This window comes from Enhydra lutris, unplaced genomic scaffold (assembly GCF_002288905.1).
Source record: "Enhydra lutris kenyoni isolate GAN:26980312 unplaced genomic scaffold, ASM228890v2 scaffoldscaffold8, whole genome shotgun sequence".
Lineage (NCBI taxonomy): Eukaryota > Metazoa > Chordata > Mammalia > Carnivora > Mustelidae > Enhydra > Enhydra lutris.
Window position 1 is genome coordinate 27,388,497 of NW_019154092.1, and position 22,678 is coordinate 27,411,174.

A 22,678-nucleotide genomic window follows, 5' to 3' on the forward strand; every position below is an offset into this window, starting at 1 on the left:
TTCCTGCCCTTCTGGGTATAGAATATGAGCGAGGTAGGTGGACTTCAAACAAAAGGCCTCCTAAAGGTCATGTCCCTACAACTGTGATAAGTATAACTGGCAAATTCAGGTACTTAACAGCATTCAAAAGGAGAATCTGACCTAGGGAGAGGACACTTTCACTGGAGAAGTGATAATCAAACAGAAACTAGAAAGATGGTGAGGGTGGGGAGAACAGGGATTTAGGGAAGTGTGGTGAAGAGTGATCTGGCAGAGGGAAAACCAGTAAATGTGCCTCTGAACCTGGTACATTTGGAGAAGGCAAGGTGGGGCTAGGCAAATGAGGCCCCAGTACAGTGAGTGAGGGGAAGCAAAACATAGGTGAGACAGGAAGTTGGGCAGGAATCAGTGCTTTCAAAGGATCAAACGCCATGCTGGGGAATTAACAGTGGATGAGGCCAGGGGTAACATGCTTCCCATGCAAATGCAGATCCAAGGGAAGTCCCCTCACTTCCTCCTTCCAAATAGATAGCCAGCCCACTCCCTCCAATGTACCCCCTTGTATGTAAAAAACCCAGAGGTGCTAGTAATATGATGGTTTATCCTAAAAAGAGTAGTATTCATGGGACTTTTAAAAAGAGAAATGACATTCAAAGTTGAGTTTGAACAGGTTGGAAAAGGGCAAAAGTCAGTGTAGAAAGAAAATGAAGAGGCACGGATGGTTTATTAATGACACTGGAGTCATTGATAGTGGAAATGAGTAGAGGGAAATTGATAAATCAGAGATACATTTTAAAAGAATTATCAACAAACGGGGTGTAAGGGAAAGGGAGTTATCAAGAATGATTTTACTATTTCTGTTATCTCACAATGCGAGTGGATAATTGGCCAATTGCTGCAGTAGAAACACTTGAGGAGGAAGGAAAGATGGTAAATTCAGATTTTGGAACTGTGGTGTTCAAGGAAACTGTGAAACATCCAGGTAGAGATATTAAGAGGAGGTGGACATAGAATTATAAGAATCAGAAGAGAAATCAACATGGAAACAAAAATTTGGGGATCATGGGCTTACAGAGGAAATGTGGAGTATTGATAAAAATTAGAGTAATAAAGAGTTTCTTTGGGTCATAATATAGATCATGGTGGAGAAAGAACATTATTAGATATTCTCCAAAAGTGATAAAAGAAGGGCTTTTTTTTTCTTGTTGTTGTATACATTATCATAAATTTATTGCTGATTTTTTTTGTAGTAACATGTTTTGGCTTTTTGCTATCTATTGTTGGCTGAGTTTTAATGATAGTTACTATGTGTTTTGCATTGTACTAGTACTAGCAAGTACTAGTTACTTGCTAGTTACTACTCCGTTCCTCTAGAGACCAGCAGTACAGAAATTATTAGAAAGCTATCAGAGATATTCTTAAATTGTTTAACAGAGTGTCAGTGAAATAGCCATTTAATGGAACTTACTTAAAATTTAATGCAAACCATGAAAGTCCCTTTATTAGAGAAATTGTACATATTACTGAATATGGTCAATGGTCATATCTATGAGTTAATTCAGTTTGCTCAGTTGGTTGTGTGCCCAATTCTTGATTTGGGTTCAGGTCATGGTCTCAGGGTCCTGAGATTAGGTCCCACATGGGTTCCCTGTTCAGTGGGGAGTCTGCTTCTCTGTTTCTCTCTTTCTCCCTCTCCCTCTGCCTCTTCCTGCTCATGCACACATACACGCTCTCTCTCTCTCTCTCAAATAAATAAATAAATCTAAAAAAAAAATCAAAGCCAATAATCAGGATAGATTTTATGCTCTCTTCATTACATTGTGAAGTGTCTGGTGTAATCCTATTGTATTGTTGGAAGGACAACTTGTACAAATTTTAAGAAAATTAGAAGATACATAGGAACACCAAGTTCTCCCCCTCCTTTTGCAACGGTCTCAATTATTTTCTTCATCAACTGGGCATGCCTGCATGGGTAAACTGAACACAGAGGAGGTGGAGGGAGATGAGGATGATTTTCATTGGTCACTGTTTTCTTCACATGATCTTGACTGATGTTTTCATACATGTGTTCAACTGGTGAAGGGTACCTTTGCTCATCATAGCTGAACAGCCGTAGTCCTGGTGTCTGGTAATATTTATCATAAGAGATATAAATGTTGTAAGTTCTAATTTGGGAAATAGCATCCTCACCACCGGCATCAGTCTTAGCTATACAAGCTTCTACTATTTCCCTTGTGTCCAGGGTAGCCTCATCTGTTTCCAAAAATCCACTCTCTCCATATACTTCCATATCTGCAGCTTCTCCTTCCTCTTCCTCCTCCTCACATACTGCTGAGCAATCTTGAAGTATTATACTGTCCTTGCTTTCTAATGTAATCTCCTTAACTGCTTCAGTTATTCCTGCAATGCCTGTGTTATGGTAACCATCTACCCATCCCCCATCACCATCGTCTTCAATGGTAGCTTCCAATTCATCTGAATATTCCATCTGTGTGCACCACTTTTGCATGGCACATTTTTGGTGACCAAAAATTGTTTCCCGTTGGTATGTATGCCCTCACTTTCATTTCTTACCCTGTAGCCCATTGCCATGTTGGATAGATATAGACTAAGTGATCTGCAGCTGCCATACTCTTCTGGGGTGATAACACCTGTTTCCTTAAACTTTGGTTCCCTGAGGACCTGGGTCGGGTACTAAGCCATTTCCAGTGGCTTTCCAAAATAGCCATTTAGAAAAGTTGAGATGTGTCAGATCTAGATATACATATATATGGGATATGTATTTCTATATGTATGTGTGTGTGTGTGTGTGTGTGTGTGTATACACACACACTACACATTCATTTCACTAAAATAATATATTATCATTTTATAGATACTGATAATGAAGTTCAGAGAGGTTAAGTGATGTCATGTAGTTAACAAATGGCTGAAGGCAGACTTGAAATCTCCACGCTGAGAGTTCTTTCTATTGTACAGCTCTGGGTCATCATAGCTAATATTAACAAGTCCCTGTGCCCTTTACTAAGTACTTCCATTCTTTTTTTTTTTTTTTATTTAAGATTTTATTTATTTATTTGAGAGAGAGAGAGAGAGAGAGAGAGAGCAGAGCAAGAGGGAAGGGCAGAGAAAGCAGCAGACTCCCCACATAGCAGGGAGCTGGACATGACCTGAGCCCAAGGCCGAAGCTCAACTGGTTGAACCCCCCAGGTGCCCCATGTCCATCTTTATTACAACTCTATGAGATTAACAGATCCATACCACAGTGGCAGCAATACATAAAGTGGAGTCTTCTGACTCCTACTTGTATCCCACTCTATGAATATCCTGAGTTCATGTGGAGTTAGCCTTGGATTTGCACTGGAACTCTGCATGATGGGTGTGGAACTGATGAGTAAGGGCTGCCATTCACAAGGTGCATTGTGATGACAGTGGAAATGCAGTCAGCAGGCTCTGGGCCAAAATAATTAGTATGGAATACATTAGAACGACAGCCAACTTCTAAGGGCTCAACTTTTTGAGGGTATGTGCCTAAATGAAACTCGTCTCATTTCTTCCCTGGGGTTGAATTTTAAAAGCACAAGGAATGAGAGTGTTCATTGAGAGTATGATTTAAGGTACTTACAGGAAAAGAAGGGAGACCAGAGGGGAAGGGAACAAACAATAGTCAAGTTCCAGGAACTTAGAAATCTAAGAAATGAAAGGACAATAATATAATATTTATGGTATGATGATAGAGAAAGAGGAGGACCCAGTGCATTCACAGATATGTTTCTGTTTTATATCATCTGCTCATTTTTTGACCTAGAATTTTCCTTCTGGTAGTTTAGATGCATTTAAAGTATTAGCCTTTGGTTTCTACAATGTACATGGTTGGCCCCATGTGACTGTAGGTGTCAGACTCACTATGATGAGAACAGGGCCATGGTACCCCTCATACTCCATTCCCCAAAGGAAAGCAGGTCTGGCCGTCTTCCACTGGAAAACATATCCCTCACAGAATGAGTTCATTTTAGCTGTCAGCTATGGAGTATCTAAGAATCTCTGTATGCATGCAACATTGCCAGCAAGACGCCCACCCACCTCCACTGGGGATAAGAATCCCCAGTGGGGGAAAAAGGCTGCTTCCAAGTGAGTGAAGCAGCTGTTGTTTTACACAGAAATGTCAAAAGCACAAGCAAATTTTTCATCACCAATTGGCGGTGTCATGGCCAGTGAAATACTTTGTGGTTTTTATGTGGTTTGGGGAGAAGCAACTGGTTTTGTGAGGTTTAAGTTATAGACATAAATTATATATGTGGAAACTAAACCCTTCGCTTGAATTCATTTCATTGCTAATGATAGGCTTTGAATCTGAGATGTGGTTGGTGGGAAATTAGCCACACGACACATCTTTGAGATGTTAAAAATTATTTTGCTATCTTCTTAAAAAGTTTATCTTTTAGTTACATTTTTCTTAGTAGTTCAATGAGTATAAATATATTTTATTGTATTATATGTTCCTATTAGCTAAGATTTTGCCATCTCCCAAAAGAAGTCTCTCTATATAAAAACATTAAGTTTTCCAAATGCAAAGAAATATAAACTATATGCTACTGTGTTTATATTGACTTTCCACTTACTCATAAATTTATTTCCCCACCCATCTGTAACCTATTCTTTCATCTATGCATCTGCCCATCATCTAACAGGTATTGATTAAGCCTGTCTATAGCTGATACACTGTGTTAGACGTTATAGGACAACGAAACCAATATTAACTCCTATCTCCTGTCTTCCAGAAGCTTCAAATCATTTGATAATTCATTTCTGACATGAAGAGGAGTGAGTCACCCTACCCTTGCAGCAGTCATCTTTAAACAATAAGGAAAATGAAACAAATGCTGTCTCCCACCCAGCTCACCAAGACACAGATACCAAGTCTTGCCATAGAGGCAGGGCCAACCTTTAAGTCCCTTTTAAGACAAGCTCTGTTTATGTACCGATAAATGACGACAAAATGCATATGAGCTTAGAGAATACAAAGACTGTAAGTTAGCTGTGATGTAGATTATGAGAAAATAGATGAGAGCTCAATATAAAGCAATAAAATCCAACATAACCTATGATGTCTTTCTGAACCAAACTGTAAACATCTTTGGTGTTTGTCTTGATTGGCCTGATCACGTGACAGAAGTAACAAATAACGCAGCAGTTGTCTTGGTACATTTGGGTGGCTGTCACAGAAATACCACAGGCTGGGGTGCTTAAACAGCAAACAGTTATTTCTCACAGTTCTGGAGGCTGGGAAGTTCAAGATCCAGGTGCTGACAGATTCGGTATCTGGTAAGAATCCTCTCCCTAGTTTATGAGTGCCTGGCTTTTTGCTGTGCCCTCACATAGTGGAATGGATGAGAGAGCTCTTCAGGGCCTCTTCTATTTGGGCACTAATCTCTTTAATGAGGTCTCTCCCCTCATAATCTAATCATCCCCCAAAGCTTCACCTCTTAATATCATTGGGGGTTAATTTTCAACTTTCGAATTTGGGAGACATTCAGTATATAGCAGTAGTTAACGTGTGTCGCTATATTAAGTTATTAAAAACTGTTCTTGAAATTGTACCTGGAGTTGGGATATTTTGAGTTGGAAGCTTCCTCAGTGATGATCTACCTTTAGACCCTATTTTGCAGATAAGGAAACAGAGGCCAAATAGATCATCTAACTGGCTGGGAGAGGACCCCACCCCCACCCCCATCCAGGTCTTCAAACTCCAAGTTAAAGCTCTTTGCACTCTGCCTCTTACAAAGTTTTTATGGGACATGTTTCACTGCCAACAGCTAGTAAAAGGACCAATTTTAGTCTCGGTTGAGGGAGAATAATCTTGTTTTAAAAATCATCCTTCAACATTTTTTTTTTCCTTTCTCTACCCTCCGCAACCTGCTTTCTGGTTCCTTTTTGCTTCCCATGTCTTGTTTCCTAATGGGACTTCTAGTACCCTTGTATCAATTTGCATTGCAAATGTTCTCTAACATTTAACTCTTTGTCATCAACATGGTTTTTTAACCCAAGTAAAAGTGCTGTTAGGATTTACAGGTTACCTTGGGATAAAGGAATAGAAAGGTTTGGTGGACGGGAGGTTGAATCTTGGGTTTGTCTTATTTTATCAATTATAGAGGTAAAATGGCTGTATATTTTATTTATTCTATCACAGGCCTTGAACTCAGCATGCATGTCACAAACACCAATGCTGGCACATCAGATTTGCCAGAGTTCTAGGGAAAAGCTTTCATTCAATTTCACACATTACCAGAAGAATTGATGGTGGGTCACATAAACCCACTCTCTTGACGCTGTGTACCTATAGACACGGAAGGTCTAGGCCCATCTGTCTCTCCCCTTTTGCTCTTTCACTTCCCTGCCATGGTCCTGGCACCCCCAAGTATGCATGTCCTCCTTTTCTGCCTACTCCATCCAATGAACAGGAACAACAGGAAGTTATTTTCCCAAATTAATACTCGTAAAGATGTCACAAGATCTTCCCATAATACAACCTCTATTTTTCTTCCTTAAAAAAAAAAAAGGTGGGGCTTTTAATAGCTCTTTTAGGTTTATTTTCCTTGTATTCTTAATTATATTAAAGACTCATATTCCTTCCCTGAGTATTCATTTAGAAAGAAGGTTTTGTAATAGTCACATTTAATTTATCAGGGTGCAATAATTTGTGTTTCCCAATCATCTCGCCGACTTTGGTTCATTATACTATTGTTTCACATGAGTAAGTTAGCAAAGTTTGGATTGATTGACTCTAATTAACTAAAACTGGTTCCAGGCTGTGCATCTATTGTCATGGTAGCTAACCGCAAAGCCCTAAACTGTGCAGCAATGGTGATATAAGGTAATATTGATATGAAAACTGTAGATAATATGTAACCTTGGGCTTATCACTCTTTGGGAGACAAACTAAAAAAAAAAAAAATAAGGATAGGGAAGAGAGAGGTATTAGGACAAGTTGTAAGGGCACTTGGGAGTATAAATGGAATTTTCAGTGGGTTCACTTCTTTTATTGTTTTTCTTGTTCAGAGATAATCACAAATGTGTTGAACAGACAAATTCAAAGTCAGCTGTTGGAAGAGTAAGGATTTCATGGTTTTTTGAAACTGTGAAGAAATGAAATACACTTGCTGACAAACTGTCCAAGATCCACCTGAAATTTTGGGGAAACCTCCTTTTTTATAGAGGAAATCTTTCTATATGTGACTCACCTAAAAGTAGGACTGTTTGAAATTTATTCTTTTCTCTGTTGCTGAATTTTTATAGCCAATAATGATCTTTGTCTGAGAAAAAATTGTGTTTAGACAGTGGGTAACTAGAAAAATGATTGCATTTTATAGCCTGTAAACATGAACAAATATCGCCCTTGCTTTCTAGTGTTCATCAGAAATCAAGTTAAAGAAACTAGAGCAGATTGCCATAGGTGGGATTCACCAATTAATTTCCTTCTTTCCTATGCAAAATGCTGCAGCTTCTGTCTTAAAGTACCAGTTAGGATCTTCTTACATTTGATTACTGTTGCTCACTTTTTCCATATTCTTCATTTTAAAAGCTCCAGGGCCCTGGTTTTCCATTACACCCTTATTAACTGAGCAACTTTCCCCCTTCAATCATGCATTTATCACCAAGTTCAACAGAACAATCTTTATGTCCCAACAGAGAGATGAAGTGAAAGTTTAACTCATGTAATACAGAACCTTGCTTGAGATGTTTTCTGCAGAGTGGAGAAAATACTGGAAGCATTTCCAGTTTATCCAGCTGCTTCCTTCATTTGCACTGTGCTGAAGTCTGTTTGGAAACTGAGGACAGGCTGCTTTTATGTCGGTATCTCCTTCATTTGATTGTTTGAATTTCTTTTAATGTTTTGTGGCCATTGTGGCTGTGTGAGAAAGGATAAACTTCCAAATGTCACAGAGAAAGGAGCCTGTATTCCTCAGGGTTTCCAGAGAAACAGAACCCAATAGGGTGTGTGTGTGTGTGTGTGTGCACACGCATGTGTGTGTGCATGTGTAGAAAAAGAGAGAGAGATTTTAAGGAATTGGCTCAGGTGATTATGGAGGCTGCAAAGTTTAAAATCAGCAGAATGGCTCATCAGGCTGGAAAACCAGGAAAAGTTGATGTTACAGTTTAAGTCCAAAGACTTCTGCTGTAGAATTCTCTCTTGCTTGGTGAAGGTCAGTCTTTTATTCTAATCAGATCTTCAACTGATTGATTGAGGCCCACCCACACTATGGAAGGTAATCTGCTTTACTCAAGGTCCACTAACTTAAATCTCATCCAAAAACATTCCCACAGAAACAACCAAAATAATGTTTGGCCAAATATCTGCATATGGTGGCCCAGCCAAATTGACACAGATACATCACAGAGCCCAAGGCTCACATAAAGGTACAGGCTGAGGAACCAGGGAAGAAAAAGATGGGGAAGGAGAATGACACAACTTTGTGTTGAAAAGAAAAACAAGAAAGAATATGGCTACTAATTCCTCACAGATTCTGAAGTATTTCAAATGATCATCACACAAGCATGGTACATATAACACATGCCTGTCTTTCTTCTTGAATGGCTTGGTAATAAAATGTCCTCACATCCTTTTGTTCTTAAGGGCAGGTAGGGGTCATAGTAGTTCTAAAGCAGTGGACCCCACAGGCAATATGGTGAAATGACAGTAAAGACCCTGCCCAGTCTCTTTCCTCTAACCTACTCTAATGGGCAAGCAAGAGGCTGCACACATTAATCCCAGAGAATTTCTGCTCTGCCTTCTTCCTAGAATTCAAAACAGTAGTCTGAAAGGTCTCTGCCGTGTTTATAATTTTCTGCCTCCTGAGCACCAGTTACAAGTGACTCACTTCTTACCAAATAGAAAGTAGGTATAGTATCTCTTGCAGGTAAAATAAATCATCTTAACATCTTCAATAATCAAACAATGAGCATTCTTTAAGTCCTTATTGGGTGCCCAGTGCTGAGGAAGATGCAAAGGAAGAATCAAATGCAGTCTTTACCTATAAGAGTTTATAACTTTTTGTAGGGGAGGGAATTGAGTCTAATACATAGCCAATAAACAGAATACAAGTTATTAGCGGGAAGGGGGTCTTCTGACGAGAAATTCTGTCAGCGTTCATAGATGGTGACCATAAACATGAAATGGAATGACCACCTCTCTGTGTTGCTATATTTGAAAATATCCTGCAAAAATAGAGGGATATTGTTTAGATTGATTAAGAATTAGCTCATTCTTGGAACACCTGGGTGGCTCAGTTGGTGGAGTGCCCGACTCTTGGTTTTGGCTCAGGTCATGATCTTGGGGTCGTGAAATCAAGCCCTGCATCAGGCTCTGTGATCAGTGTGGAGCATGCTTGTTCCTCTCCCTCCCCCTCTGCTCCTCCTGCTCGCTTTCTCAAATAAATAAATAAAATCTTAAAAAAAACAATTAGCTCATTCTTATTCAAATAACTCCAGTTCCTCTCAATGACTGTATGTTTTCCTAGTGTCTTTTTTCAACTTACTCAATTTAGTAGTCAGATTTATGAAAAACATATGGAAACATCTAAGGATGGGTTTTTGATAAGAGGAGGTTATTTGGAGATCTTGTCTGTAAAATGGAATACATTTATACACTTGTAAACTCTTAGTTTACCTTCTGAGGAATCATTCCACTTTTTTCCCAAAGATTGTGGCTATCATTACTTAGCTTATCTCTGCTGTCAGTTTTATCAGTATTCTCCTCATGCTTTTACTTACAGAAAAAAAAAATACACTATGTTTGGAAATTATATTGGATAAACTTTGCCTTTCTAATAATTTCTGGAAATCTGAAATTATTGTGGATGACCTGAGATGGCAAGTTGATCTACGTAGCCTTGATTTACTCAATTCCCCCTCAGGACAGGAAGAATCCAGTGGCAGAAAGTTTCAGGGAGACTGATTATGAGCTAAAGGAGCAAGAATGTTTATTAAGGATCCTGGGTCTTCACAGTGGGTAAAAGTAATAGGGAAGATACCAAGATCATTGTTGGAACTATTTCAAGGTTGAACCTGAAAAAAAAAAAAAAAAAAAAAAAAAAAGAGCCCTACATGTCAGTTCTGAAGGGCAAAGTATCAGTACTAGGGAATTAGAACATAAGATGGGCTACAACAGGCCAGGATTAAGTGTGAGGAAAGGTCAAGGATAGTAAATCAGAACTAAGATTTTGAAATGAAGATGTATATTGGTATTTTTTTCACATGGTCTGCAATTTATGTTAACAGGATGGGCAAACAGCTTAATCAGGGTGCAGTGGCAAGGTGGGAAGCAGAGCCAAGCTCCAAGTCAGTTCTCACTCTTCTAGAGATAGATGTCTAACCAAAAATGTCTTCTAATTTTGTTTCTTTATCTGAAAGGTGAGACATCCCATCTGAGATGACACAAAATAGATCTGCTGATTCTTATTAAAATCAGAAAATATCGGAGAGACAGTGACCTTAATGCTGTGCTAAATCAAAGGATGGCCCACAGACCAGCAGCATCTGAATCACCTGGGAACTTGTTGGACATGTGAAATCTCAGGCTCCAGCCCAGATCTACTGCATTAGAAACTGCAACTTAGTAAGACTCCTAGGTGATTTATGTGCACGTTAAAATAAGGAACGCAAAAATTCTTTCTATACTACCACTTACAGATAGTGTTTGATTACAAACCCACAAGTGATATGGAGTCCACAGTTTTTAAAATAAGTGTTTGCTAATAAATTCTCCTTTTTTAGAACCACAATAACAAAAAGATCATATTTGGTCAATAAATATTGAATGAATGAATGAATGAATGAATGAATGAATGAAAGACTGTTTCACTTTGAATTGTGTTTGTCCATAAATTATTTGAACTCGCTGGAAAATAAATCAATCTGTTTTCCACAATCAGCTCGAAAATTAAATAAAAAGACTTTTTGTTCTATATAGGCTTCTGTTTTGCAGGCTAAATAAGTCCAGTTCCTTCAACTATTTCTTAGTATCAAGGTGTGTTTAAGTTCCTTGCCATCCTTGGTACCTTTCCCTGGCCCCATGTTGGATTGCACATGTCCCTCCTAGAATATGTCATCAAGGAGTAAACCCGTGACTAGATGTGCTCTGAGTGGCACACAGTTTGAGGAACACAAGCTGATGACATTCCTCAGCCTCTGCTCTGGGATTTTCTAATTTAGCAAATTGGTTGTCACATCACTAAAAATAGGAAGTTTGAACTTAGGCTCCCTTTTTTTTGTCTGACGTTATTTTGCTTACCACAAACGAAGGCCACAGAAGCTAAATATATGTCTACTTGAATGATGACTTTATAGCAATAAAATGAGCCCACAGGGGCTAATGACTCTGTAATCAGCTTTTTCAACCACTTTTTATATTGGGCATAATTTTCTCTCTCTCTCAGAAATTCTACATCATTTATCACTGGACTAACATGAGTAAAAGGGGAAAGGCATGAGCTGAGAGATTAGAGGCCACTGCCTTTCTGATATTAAATCATAATAGTAAATTTGCCTGGAGGAGACTTTGATTTTGGATTCTACTACAGTAGACTCGTATTCTTTTTTAGTTCAGAATTCCTACTTTGACATTAGGTTTAAGAAATTAAGTTTTACAAAGAATTTATTTTGTTTTTAGTTTAAAAATAATCAACAGCAAATCAACATGATTAACAGTATACCAACTCAGGGTCATTTTTGAAGTTCCTTTCATTGGTCTCTACCACCTCCTGGTTGCTATCAAGGAAAGGGTATCAAATCCCTATTGTTGACCTGCTTGAAAACTGGTAAGTTAAAACACATTTTTTGGGAGGGGGGATTATCATTAACATTTTGGTGTACTTGTGCTACAGACACCATTTGAGTATAATTTCTGTTAAACCTGTTAACATCAACTTTAATTCAGATACTCCTTCCACAGCTTGCAGTTCAACCTGCTGCATTAGTAGCTATGCCTTTTCCAGAGTTGACTGCTCTTAGGCCTGGTACCCTCTGCTTGTTCCTCAAGATCTACTCTTCACCCTTGTCCTCCCCATTGTCTGCTTTGATAGGCTGTGCTGTACAGATTACATCAATGGGCTTCCATGCTCCTCTCCCTTCTTATCCTTCAGGTCTAGAAGTGGCAAGAGTTCCACTTCTGTTAGTCTAGGATTTCTGCACCATCATTTATGGATCCTTTAGAGCTTACTAATGTCTGTAATCAGTACTTTGTATATAAACCCTCCTTGAACTATCTTAATTTGATGGTATCATCTGCATCTGTTTCTTTGTTCCTTTATTCTGGATGATTATAGGACCCATTCATTCATTCTGTCATTTTGTTGTTGTTATTTACTTACTCATTTATGTAGCAAACATTTATACATTTTCTATTATTTATCAAATATTCTGCTGAATTTCTTTAGAGCTCATTCTCTACTAAAAAGTCAGTAAACTTTAGATAAAGTTAACTCATGAATTTCTTATCTTAGTTGCTCCATGTCCTATTGGTAAAAAGCCTGTAATTAGTAGACAAGTATGACAAGTCATCTCAAGACAATGTTTGCTACTCTTGTGACACTGAATAAGACCCTCTTTTCATATCAAGTCAGTGTTTTTTTATTTACTTAGATCAAAGTGCAAGTAACAAATATTACTCTTCTAATTTAAAAAATTTTTTTTTTCTTGAGAGAGGGTGAGGGAGAGTACAAGTGGGGGTAGAGGGACAGAGAGAAGGGGAAAGAGAGAATCTTAAGCAGGATCCATACTCAACACAGAGCCCCATGTCCCATGTGGAGCTCCATCCTACAACCCCAATATCATGACCTGAAGTCAAGAGTCAGAGGCTTAACCAACCATGCAGGTGCCCCACAAATACTGTTTTAAATCAAAAGACTCATATAAACAAGTGATAAGAGCCATTCTGTTGGTGACAATAACTAAGGTTGTCCAATCATGCTTAGCTTCCAATTTTTTCATGATGCCTACATCTAGTCTTTGGCCAATAACTTGCTGTCTAAGCCTACTTATAAAGGCAACATTGGAGCACTTCTCAACAAAAGACAATATACATATATTTGGTTGTAGTCACCAGGTAAAGGGTAAGAGGTTTGCACTCCTTAGAACTGTCTTGTGCATGTGGTTGAAGAACAATCCTTCTCATTTTGGATAAAGATATAGTGATGTTTATTCTCAAGTATAGAGGGATAGCGCCCTTTCACTGGCTTTCTTTGGCTCTGGTTGTGAAACAATAACATGGTTTCATGGCAGTGATGGTGAAAAGAGTTTAGTTTGTAGTAAAACCATCTTTGGCTGCATTAATAAAAGTTAAAACTAAGTGATAAGTGATAAGACTAAAGGATGTGAAAGCCCTAATCTTCAGTAAAGTGATAGGAAAATAAGACTAGGCTGTGTTCTTCTCAGAGTCCTATTTTAAGTAAGAGAGTAGAAATTTGTCACTGTTCAAGATGAGGAGCATAAAGTATAGGTCTGGACAGCATATCATATTGGAGGTATGTAAAGGAAAAGGAGATCACAAAACAACTGTTTTTAAACATGGAGGACTGGATTTATTTTCTATAGCTCCAAAAATCGGAATACTGTGGGTGTGCATTTTTTCCTCTGAAATGCAGAGATTACTTCCCATCTCATTTTATGAAGTTGGAATTAGCCTGATATGGCATCCTGTCAAAGACATTGCAGGAAAAGAAAATCAAAGACCAATATTCTTCATGAGCACAGATGCAAAAATTCTAAATAACACTTTAACAAATTAAATCCAACTATATATGTAAAGGATAATGATAATACATCCTGACCACATAGGGCAAGTCGAAAAATGAAAATCCTTACGGGGCACCTGGGTGGCTCAGTGGGTTAAAGCCTCTGCCTTCTGCTCAGGTCATGATCTCAGAGTCCTGGGATCGAGCCCTGCATCGGGTTCTCTGCTTGGCGGGGAGCTGGCTTCCCCCTCTCTCTCTGCCTGCCTCTCTGCCTGCTTGTGATCTCTCTCTCTGTCAAATAAATAAAATCTTAAAAAAAAAAAAAAAAAGAAAATCCTTACAATCTTCCCACTAGAAAAAGTGTTTGACAAAATCCAACAATCATTCCCCATTAAGGAAAAGAGAAAACCTCTCAGGAAATCAGGATTAGAAAAGAGTTTACTCAATCTGCTGAAAGTAGCTAACATATTTAATGATGAAAGACTGAACGCTTTCCTCCTAGAACTAGGAACAAGACAAGGAGGCTCACTCTCACCGCTACTATTCAATAATGCATTGGATATTCAAGCCAGCGCAGTCAATCAAGAAAAAGAAGGAAAAGTTACCCAGATAAGGAAGAAATAGAGCTTTTATTTGCATTTTTACATGATTATACATGAATCTACAAGAAATGTAAATAATAAGTGTTTTATAAGATTTTTGGATATTAGATCTATAAGCAAATGTATTTGAATATACCAACAGTAGACTCTTCAACTTAAAATTTAAATATCTCATATATTATAGTACAGTGTAAAAAATGTAAAATACTTAGGGATAAATCTGACAAAATACATGAAAGACCTGTGTACTAAAAATTATAAAATACTGTTGGGAGAAATTAAGGGAGATATAAGTAATTGAAAAGATGTACTTTGCATGGGTTGAAAGAGTTAATATTGTCTAGATCTTAGTCCTCCCAAAATTGATCTATAAATATGATGTAATTCCAATCAAAATCTTAGCAGGCTTTTTTTTTTTTTTTTTTGGTAGATATTGACAAGCTGATTTTAATACTTATGGAAAAAAGAAGAACACTGTTGGTGGGCTAACACTTTCAATATGAAGACTTATAAAGGTATAGAAATTAAGAGAATTAGCATCAAGATACACAACAGAGGGCGCCTGGGTGGCTCAGTGGGTTAAGCCGCTGCCTTCGGCTCAGGTCATGATCTCAGGGTCCTGGGATCGAGTCCCGCATTGAGCTCTCTGCTCAGCAGGGAGCCTGCTTCCCTTCCTCTCTCTCTGCCTGCCTCTCTGCCTACTTGTGATTCCTGTCTGTTAAATAAATAAATAAAATCTTTAAAAAAAAAAAAAGATACACAACAGAACAATGAAACAGATTAGAGAGTCTATGGACAATTGATTTTTGACAAAGGTATAAGGTTAATTCAATGAAAAAAAATACTCTTGTCAACAAATGGACTGGATATCCATAAACAATAAGACAAACTTTGACCCATACACAAAAAGATGAATTTTCACTTATTCTTCTCACCATATACAAAAAAGTAAGTCAAATGGATGATAAAACTAACCATAAAATCTAAAATAATACAACTTCTGGAAGAAAACAAAGGTGAAAATTTTGTGATCTTGATGTAGGTAAAGAGGAGGATTCATAAAAGAATAAACTGATAATTTACAGTTTTTTGTGATCTTGGTGTAGGTAAAGAGGAGGATTCATAAAAGAATAAACTGATAATTTACAGTTTTTTAAAATTAAAAACGTGTGCCCTTTAAAAGACATTGAGTGTTAAGTAAATGAAAAAACTAGCCATAGACTGGGGGAAAATATTTGTAAAGCTTTTATCTGTTAAAGAATTTTGTGTGGGATAAAGAACTTTAAAATCCAATAATAAGAAAACAACACACTAATTAAAAATGGGCAAAGATCTGAAGAGACAGTTCACCAAAGAAGATATGTGGATGGTGTATAAACATGTGAAAAGATGCTGAACAACATTAGGCATTAAGGGACTACAAGACAAAAGCACCACAAGATGCCATTACACAACTGTTAGAATGGCTAAAATGTCAAAGTCTGATCATACTTAATGTAGAGAAGGATGCAGAGAAACTACAACTCTCATACAGTGCTGGTGGGTACATCAAATGGTACAATCACTTTGGAAAACAAGTTGGTGGTTTCTTAAAATGTAAATGCATACCTATCATACTATCTAACCATTCATTCTACTTTTAGATATTTACCCAGGAGAAATGAAAATATATCAAGACTTGTATATGAATATTCTTATTGGTCTTATTTGTTTTCTTTTGGGAGGGAGGGGCAGAGGGAGAGAAAATCTTAAGCAGGCTTCATTTCACACAACCCTGAGATCATGACCTGAGCTGAAATCAACCATCTGACACTTAACCGAGGCACCCGGGCGCCCCTAGTCTTATTTGTAATAGCCAAACTGGAAATAACCTCAGTATTTATGAAAAGAAGAAGAGATAAGCAATTTTTGATATATGCAATACAATGAAATTCTGCAACAAAGAAAAATAATGAACTACTAATATATAGAAAGCATGAGGGATCTCAAAATAATTATGTTGACTGAAAAAAGAGTGAATGCTATATGATCTCACTGATATAAAATTCTACAGAATGCAAAGAAATTTAAAGTGATAGAAAGCAGATGAGTGATTTCTTGAGAACAGGGTTGCTGGTAGGAGATGAGGAAGGTCTAATGGGTTTACACTGGGGCTGAGGAAGTGTTGGGATGGTGGATATGTTCATTCTGTTGCTGGTGATGACAGTTTTACGGATGTATGAGTACGTCTAAACATCCAATTGTATACTTTAAACATGTGCTATTTACGTTGATTACATGCCACTAAAGAGACAGGAGCAGGAGGCTGGTAGAGAAGGAAAGAAAGACTGTGTGCTAAGTAAGTTATATGATTTAGTAAGAGGCTGATCATATTTTGAGACTGAAACACAATTTCCCTTCATACTTAACACAATAGACATGGCTGGGAGGGCTTCTAGACTCCTCTCCCTCTCTGCTCTCCTCAGTTTTTCCCTTCTCTCCTCCCACTCCCTTCTTTCCTTCTTTCCTTCCCTGCATTACGAGATTAAAAATTATATTTTATCTTGGGGTGCCTGGACGGCTCAGTCTGTTAAGCAGCTAACTCTTGATTTTGGCTCAGGTCATGATCTCAGGGAGAAGGGGAGCAGGTGTCAGGCTATGAGCTCAGCAGGGAGTCTGCTTGGGATTCTCTCTGTCTCCCTCTGCCCCTTCCCCTGCTCATGCACACACGCTCTCTCAAAAATCAATAAATAAATCTTTAAAAATTTATATTTTATCTTAAGAATCAGCAAAGACTCTAATTTCTGAAAATACTTCTATACCTCCCTTGGGACGGCAGGTGATACATTGGCACCTGGAATAGCCAGAGAGAAGGAAATAAAAGAAATAAGTCAAATGCTTTCTGCTAGAAATGGACAGAAACTTAGGAGGGAGAGAACAGAGTAGACAAGACAGAACAGATGACAGAGAGACATGGCGCCATGTCTGAAGTGTTGTTCAGGCAGGGGACGTCTAATACTCAGTTTTGTTTATGTTGGTGTTGCTAGGATAGAAAACCTTCCCGGGGAAAGGCTACTGAGCCAATCTCAGGGCAGAGGTATACGAGCAGCTGCCCCATGCAGGCCCATAAGTTGTTGTAGGCAAGTATTTTCAAGAACTCGTAGCTAGAGGCTTTGCTGGCAAGTTCAGGGAAGGCACTGGATTTTCCACTGGAAATGAAACTGGCATTCGGAAGATAGATGAATGGCACTTTTTTGGTCTCTTTTTCAATCACTGTGTGTCAGGAAGTATGTAGCAGGAAGCACGCTGAGGACTGGGAATTCCAAGATGAGTAAGATATGACCTTGTCCTTCACAGCTTTATGTCAGAATTTTAAGTCACAATGTGTCTGCAATGATAGTGTAATACTTGAGGTTGGTTGGTGTGCTTGCTTCAGAGTTTTCACATCAAGTGACCTAGTGGTAGTCATGAGGCACAATCTATCTGTCTGTCTATCTATCATCTATCCATCCATCCATAGAACTTTAGATAAAAGCATATAAAATCATAATAAAATCAACAAAATTAAAAATAATAAAATAAAATGTCTATTATCCACATCAAATAATGTCAGGCAGTGAGATTTTTGAGGGTGCTGATGCCTTAGCATCCCACACATGCCTTGGTACCTTTGTGCCTAAGGCAGCACAGAGCTACTCTCCAGGATGACTCCCCCATGCCCCATTCAGAATTCCCATCACCATTAGGTGACAGTGGAGGACATACGTGAGCTCATGAGGCAGACATCACAGGGTTGGGTTTTTTGTACAAAGTCCATAGCAGATTCTCAGTGAGAGGATTCTGTGTGTTTCTGCTTGGAAACTAGGGTTCATGGACATCATGACAAGAGCCAGGTGATTAGTTGCCTTTGTTCCTTACCGGTTGTGGAACAGGGGAAATCATATGAACTTTGGACAGCGATTGAAATTTCACCTTTGCCCTATTTATATAATCTTGGACCTTGGTTGAGAAATTCAACCAAAGTCTCAGTTTTTTTTTCATCTCTAATATGAGAAAAAAAAAAACTTGCTTGAAAGACATTGTAGCAACAGAAAAAAAAAATGTTTCTATATAAATAAATAGCACTTGGCACCTACTATGTATGTAATAATAATAATAATAATAATTATTATTATTATTATTATTTTTTGTTATTTCTGGGGCTCAAACTATTACTAGAGATTAGAGTTCAACACTTAGGGAAGGACAAGGGGACCTTCTAGATAGGGCTGTTATTCAAATCCAGAAAAAAGAAGAAAGAAAAAGATGTAGATCTAATTCTGAGAGTGCACCTCTGCCCAGGCATTTGGCTGTGTGAGCCAAAGATTTCAGACACCTCTGAGAAGTCCATGGGTTGGAAAAAAACAAACTAAGACACTTGAAGCAACTAGACAACAGTATCATATAATCAATTACTAGCATGTGCTGTATAGGCAAGAGATGTTACGGGACCCTGATGTAATTAGCATCTTGTTTTTCTTTAGTCTATGTGCAGAACAGTATTTAAAGAGGTTCAAGGCAATGTGCAAAGTACTAAGTGGTCCCCTAGTGGCCAGAAGGAGTTAATACCACATATACCCCAAAAGGAATAAGTAAGAACATTATTTACTTTCACTTTGTTTACCTCTCAGGCTATCTTCATTTGAGCTGATAAGAGTTTCTGATTTTAAATTAATTCACTCTTCAATTATAGGCATCTAAAACTATTTTGCCAAATAATACTAATCATACTGACTTTCATGGTCCCTAGTGCCATCCTAAACATATATTTCTCATGGTTTACAGATTTATAGGGACTGTACATTTATTTGTCAGGGCTTCTTATATTAAGATTTGAACTTTTTGAAGGGATTGATTGGGTTAGTGTTATCTAGTGGCATCATACATTCTAGTTTTCCCAGGACAGTCTTGGTTTATGCTTGTTTTCCCAGTGTAATTGTTAGTATAGAGCTCTTTTATGATCATAATCATCCCAGTTCTAGTAATAAATCATTCTTGTTGCCCTAGTGTTATCTCTTGCTCCTTCCTGCTCTTTTTTCTCCATTGAACATTCCAGAAATACTGATATAACTCATGACCAGACATGAGGTCAGTCTGGATGTGATCTCTCATTCTAGTAATCACCAGAGTTTATTTGGCTGATCGGGCTGGTTAGGAAGCTTTTCTCTTTTCTCTTAAAATACTCAGCATGTGCTCTTTCTTAAGTTGCATTCTTTATCAGAGAAGAGGACCACGGCTGATCACTGATGTGTATGCTACTGAGCTCCTGTGTTTGACTTTCCTCACAGGTTCTAAAGGTGACCTCTAAGCCAGGTCTAATGTTGGTTGGGCATAATATGCAGAGACTGAGTGAAATATGTCCAGGAAATACTCAGTCTGTAAAGTATACCACTGTGCCAGCATGATGGTAAAACGAATGTGTTAATAGGTGAAAGATGTTCTAGATACCAAAACTGAGCCAGAACAAAAGGAAATTGTGAACATTTTTAAGATACAGAACAAGCTTATCCACAATGGCCCAAATGTCACCTTTTATCCTAGAACAATATGGACACCTGTAAAACTCAGTCAGGGGAGACTTTCAAACTCAAATTTATGCTTGACGTGTCAGAAATAAGTTGGTACAGTTATAGACTATTTGTGTGAATGCATCACAGTAGAAATGTTTTGGAATCCAGCAGTGGACTTGTGAACGCCTTGTTAAAATGAAGTATACTTGTCTTACTCAGATTTCTTAGGAGGCATACCTATCCCCTGACATGATTTGATTCAAATGATTTCATACATTCAGCAACTAAAATAATATTTTAATGGGTGATTCAATTTGAAATGCCAAAATAAAATTATTGCAAATAAAGAGGCACATACAATTTGCTCATCTTCCTAAACTGCTTTGTGCTTTTGATAATCAGAAACAAAATATTACTCTAAATGGCTTAACCAATACATTTCTTTTTAAATTTTTCTTCCCCTTCTCATTATTACTGACCTATTTCCCCCTCTTCCATGCTATAATTTTTATCTGAACCATATACATTTTACATGTGAATGAGACTTTGAATTTATGACTCCAAGAGATAAATGCACACACACACACACACACACGCTATAAATGGTGTTGTACTGCTTTTTTTTTTTACACCTGTAATCTTATGCTTATGAGGACTAAACCTTAAAAATAAACACCTGCCAAATAGGTACTGTAACATATAATAATATAATAAAATGCAATAAAATTTATAATTGAAAAATAAGATTTGGGGAATTTCAGCCTCATGTAGTTACTTATAAAATACCAATGAAATACTTCTGAATCCTTCACATTAAACTGAGTACAAACAATCATATTAAGCAAACCAATAAAGAAGGTCTGCAAAGGCCTAGATGGGAACCATTCTGAGCTGGTTACGACCACACATAGCTGAAAGTCAAAGATTTTCAGTGTGACTGTAAGTTAACACTGCTAAAGAGTTTCAAGGAGAAATAAGGAGGTTACTTCTTTCATTACTGCTAAATTTTGACCTAAGATATGTATTCCTCCTTTCATGCAATGAACGTTTAAGCTCTTCTTCATCTGTCAGGGATAGAATGTAAGCCTAACACTGGGTACACAGAGTTGAACTGGAAGCAATTATAATTGAATGTTCACTGAAATAAAATTCTGTATATTCTCCTAAATAGTCATGGTCAGGGTTATGAACTTGAAATGACCAAACTATTATAATGGTTGCCTCTTCATCTGGGCTACTAGAAAGCTCAGAGACTAATCCGTAGTCATTACTTGCAAATATTTAAGACTCCATGGATGTATTTAGTACTGACTTCACTCCTTGATCCATTTGATTATTTACTCTGTTTTCCTTCTGTCTAGTGTTTAAACAATTTTAATTTATGTTTTCTTACATTTTTTAATTGTATATATTAATCTTTGTAAGTCATGGGTACAGACAAAAATCTTATCTAAGGATTCCCCTGGAAGTATGTATGTTCTACAAATGCTGCCTCATAGCACTTCTCCTAGTTATCTCAAGTTTAATTCCCTTAAAGCGGACATGAAACTCTAAGGATTATCTAATAGTATAACACAGAATCAATGATTTATACAGAGTGATTCATCCCGTCCCCCCCATTGTAAAAGTTGTCTTTCTGCCAAAATGTCAGAATGTTTTACATAATCCACACCATGAATGTAGTGTAACGCGGAACAAGAAGACAGACCCTTCTCTAAGGTTTTGTCTGACACAGATTCGTGCAGAAGCAAATGAGTGACAGGTATCATTTCAGCTGGGGACCTACAGTTGAAGGTGAGTCTGTCTACGGTAGACAGTTACAGAGGGACAGTAGCTCTCGGCAACAGCTAAAAACAACAAGTTGAAGAAAGAATCCATTCTGGCTCAGTCATGGATCAGTACAGGAGAACAATGAGATGCAGAGAATGATAAGTGAATGGGTAAAAGATGACAGCTCAAGAAGAGGAGGCCCCAGGCACCTCGGGGCAGAGAGAGTGTCGAACCTCTCCCTGGCGTGGGAGAGTTAGGGCTCAAAATCCACCCTCGTCATCTTTCATTTGTTTCGTGATGTCAGTCAGTCATTCTTAACTAACCCTTTCCATTGTAATTATCAAACCATGATCCTCCGCAAGCATTTGCTGTCAGGACTCTCCAGTCCAGAGCAGGGAGGCAACTTCTGTCAAAAACTATGTGTTTCTACCAGTTACGTGTGACGTTCGCTTTTCAGTGTCCTCCATAGTTGTATCTGCATGGCTCTGAGAATGAAAAAGAATCCTGCTCCGATGCAGCCTGAGCCAGCTTCCTTCTTCTTTTCTTTCTCCTTCCTTTTTTTCTCATCTTCAACTCTTCTATTGGGGTGATCCTCATTCACACCTCACCGTTTTCCTTCTTATAATCAGAAATCTGTGGTGTGACTGACCCCTTAGGTCAGGTCTTGGCACTGTCAGAAAGCTGGCGCCTGGGGCTGAGGTCTTTGTTTTGGGGAGTATCATGAGATGCACAGAACAATCTATTACATAAGTAACCCCACAGATAACATGTAGAATCTTCCCACGTGCTTCCACTGAAGCAGCAGCAGAACCAGAAAGACTACGACCAAGCTAAAATTCTTACAGGGAGCAAGAGGCTGGGTGCAGGACAAAATTGCTTTAAGTTTTAGTATTTTTTGCATATCGAAGAACAATTTTGTTAAATATCATAGGGGAAAAAAATCCCCATTTCTTTAAATTTAATCCTTGATCTCTATGGAAAACTCCCCATGTGATATGTTCCAAGGCCCACATGATTTCAACTGAGAAAGCACTGGGTCGGAAAGTCAGCCAAGACATGGGCTACCCTG

The 22,678-nt window shown here is 38.1% G+C and overlaps 1 pseudogene; it reads right to left on the reverse strand.

Annotated features, from left to right (window-relative positions):
- Positions 1-1,792: 1,792 nt before the first annotated feature.
- On the reverse strand, positions 1,793-7,583 carry LOC111142410 (annotated as a pseudogene).
- Between the last annotated feature and the right edge of the window lie 15,095 nt (positions 7,584-22,678).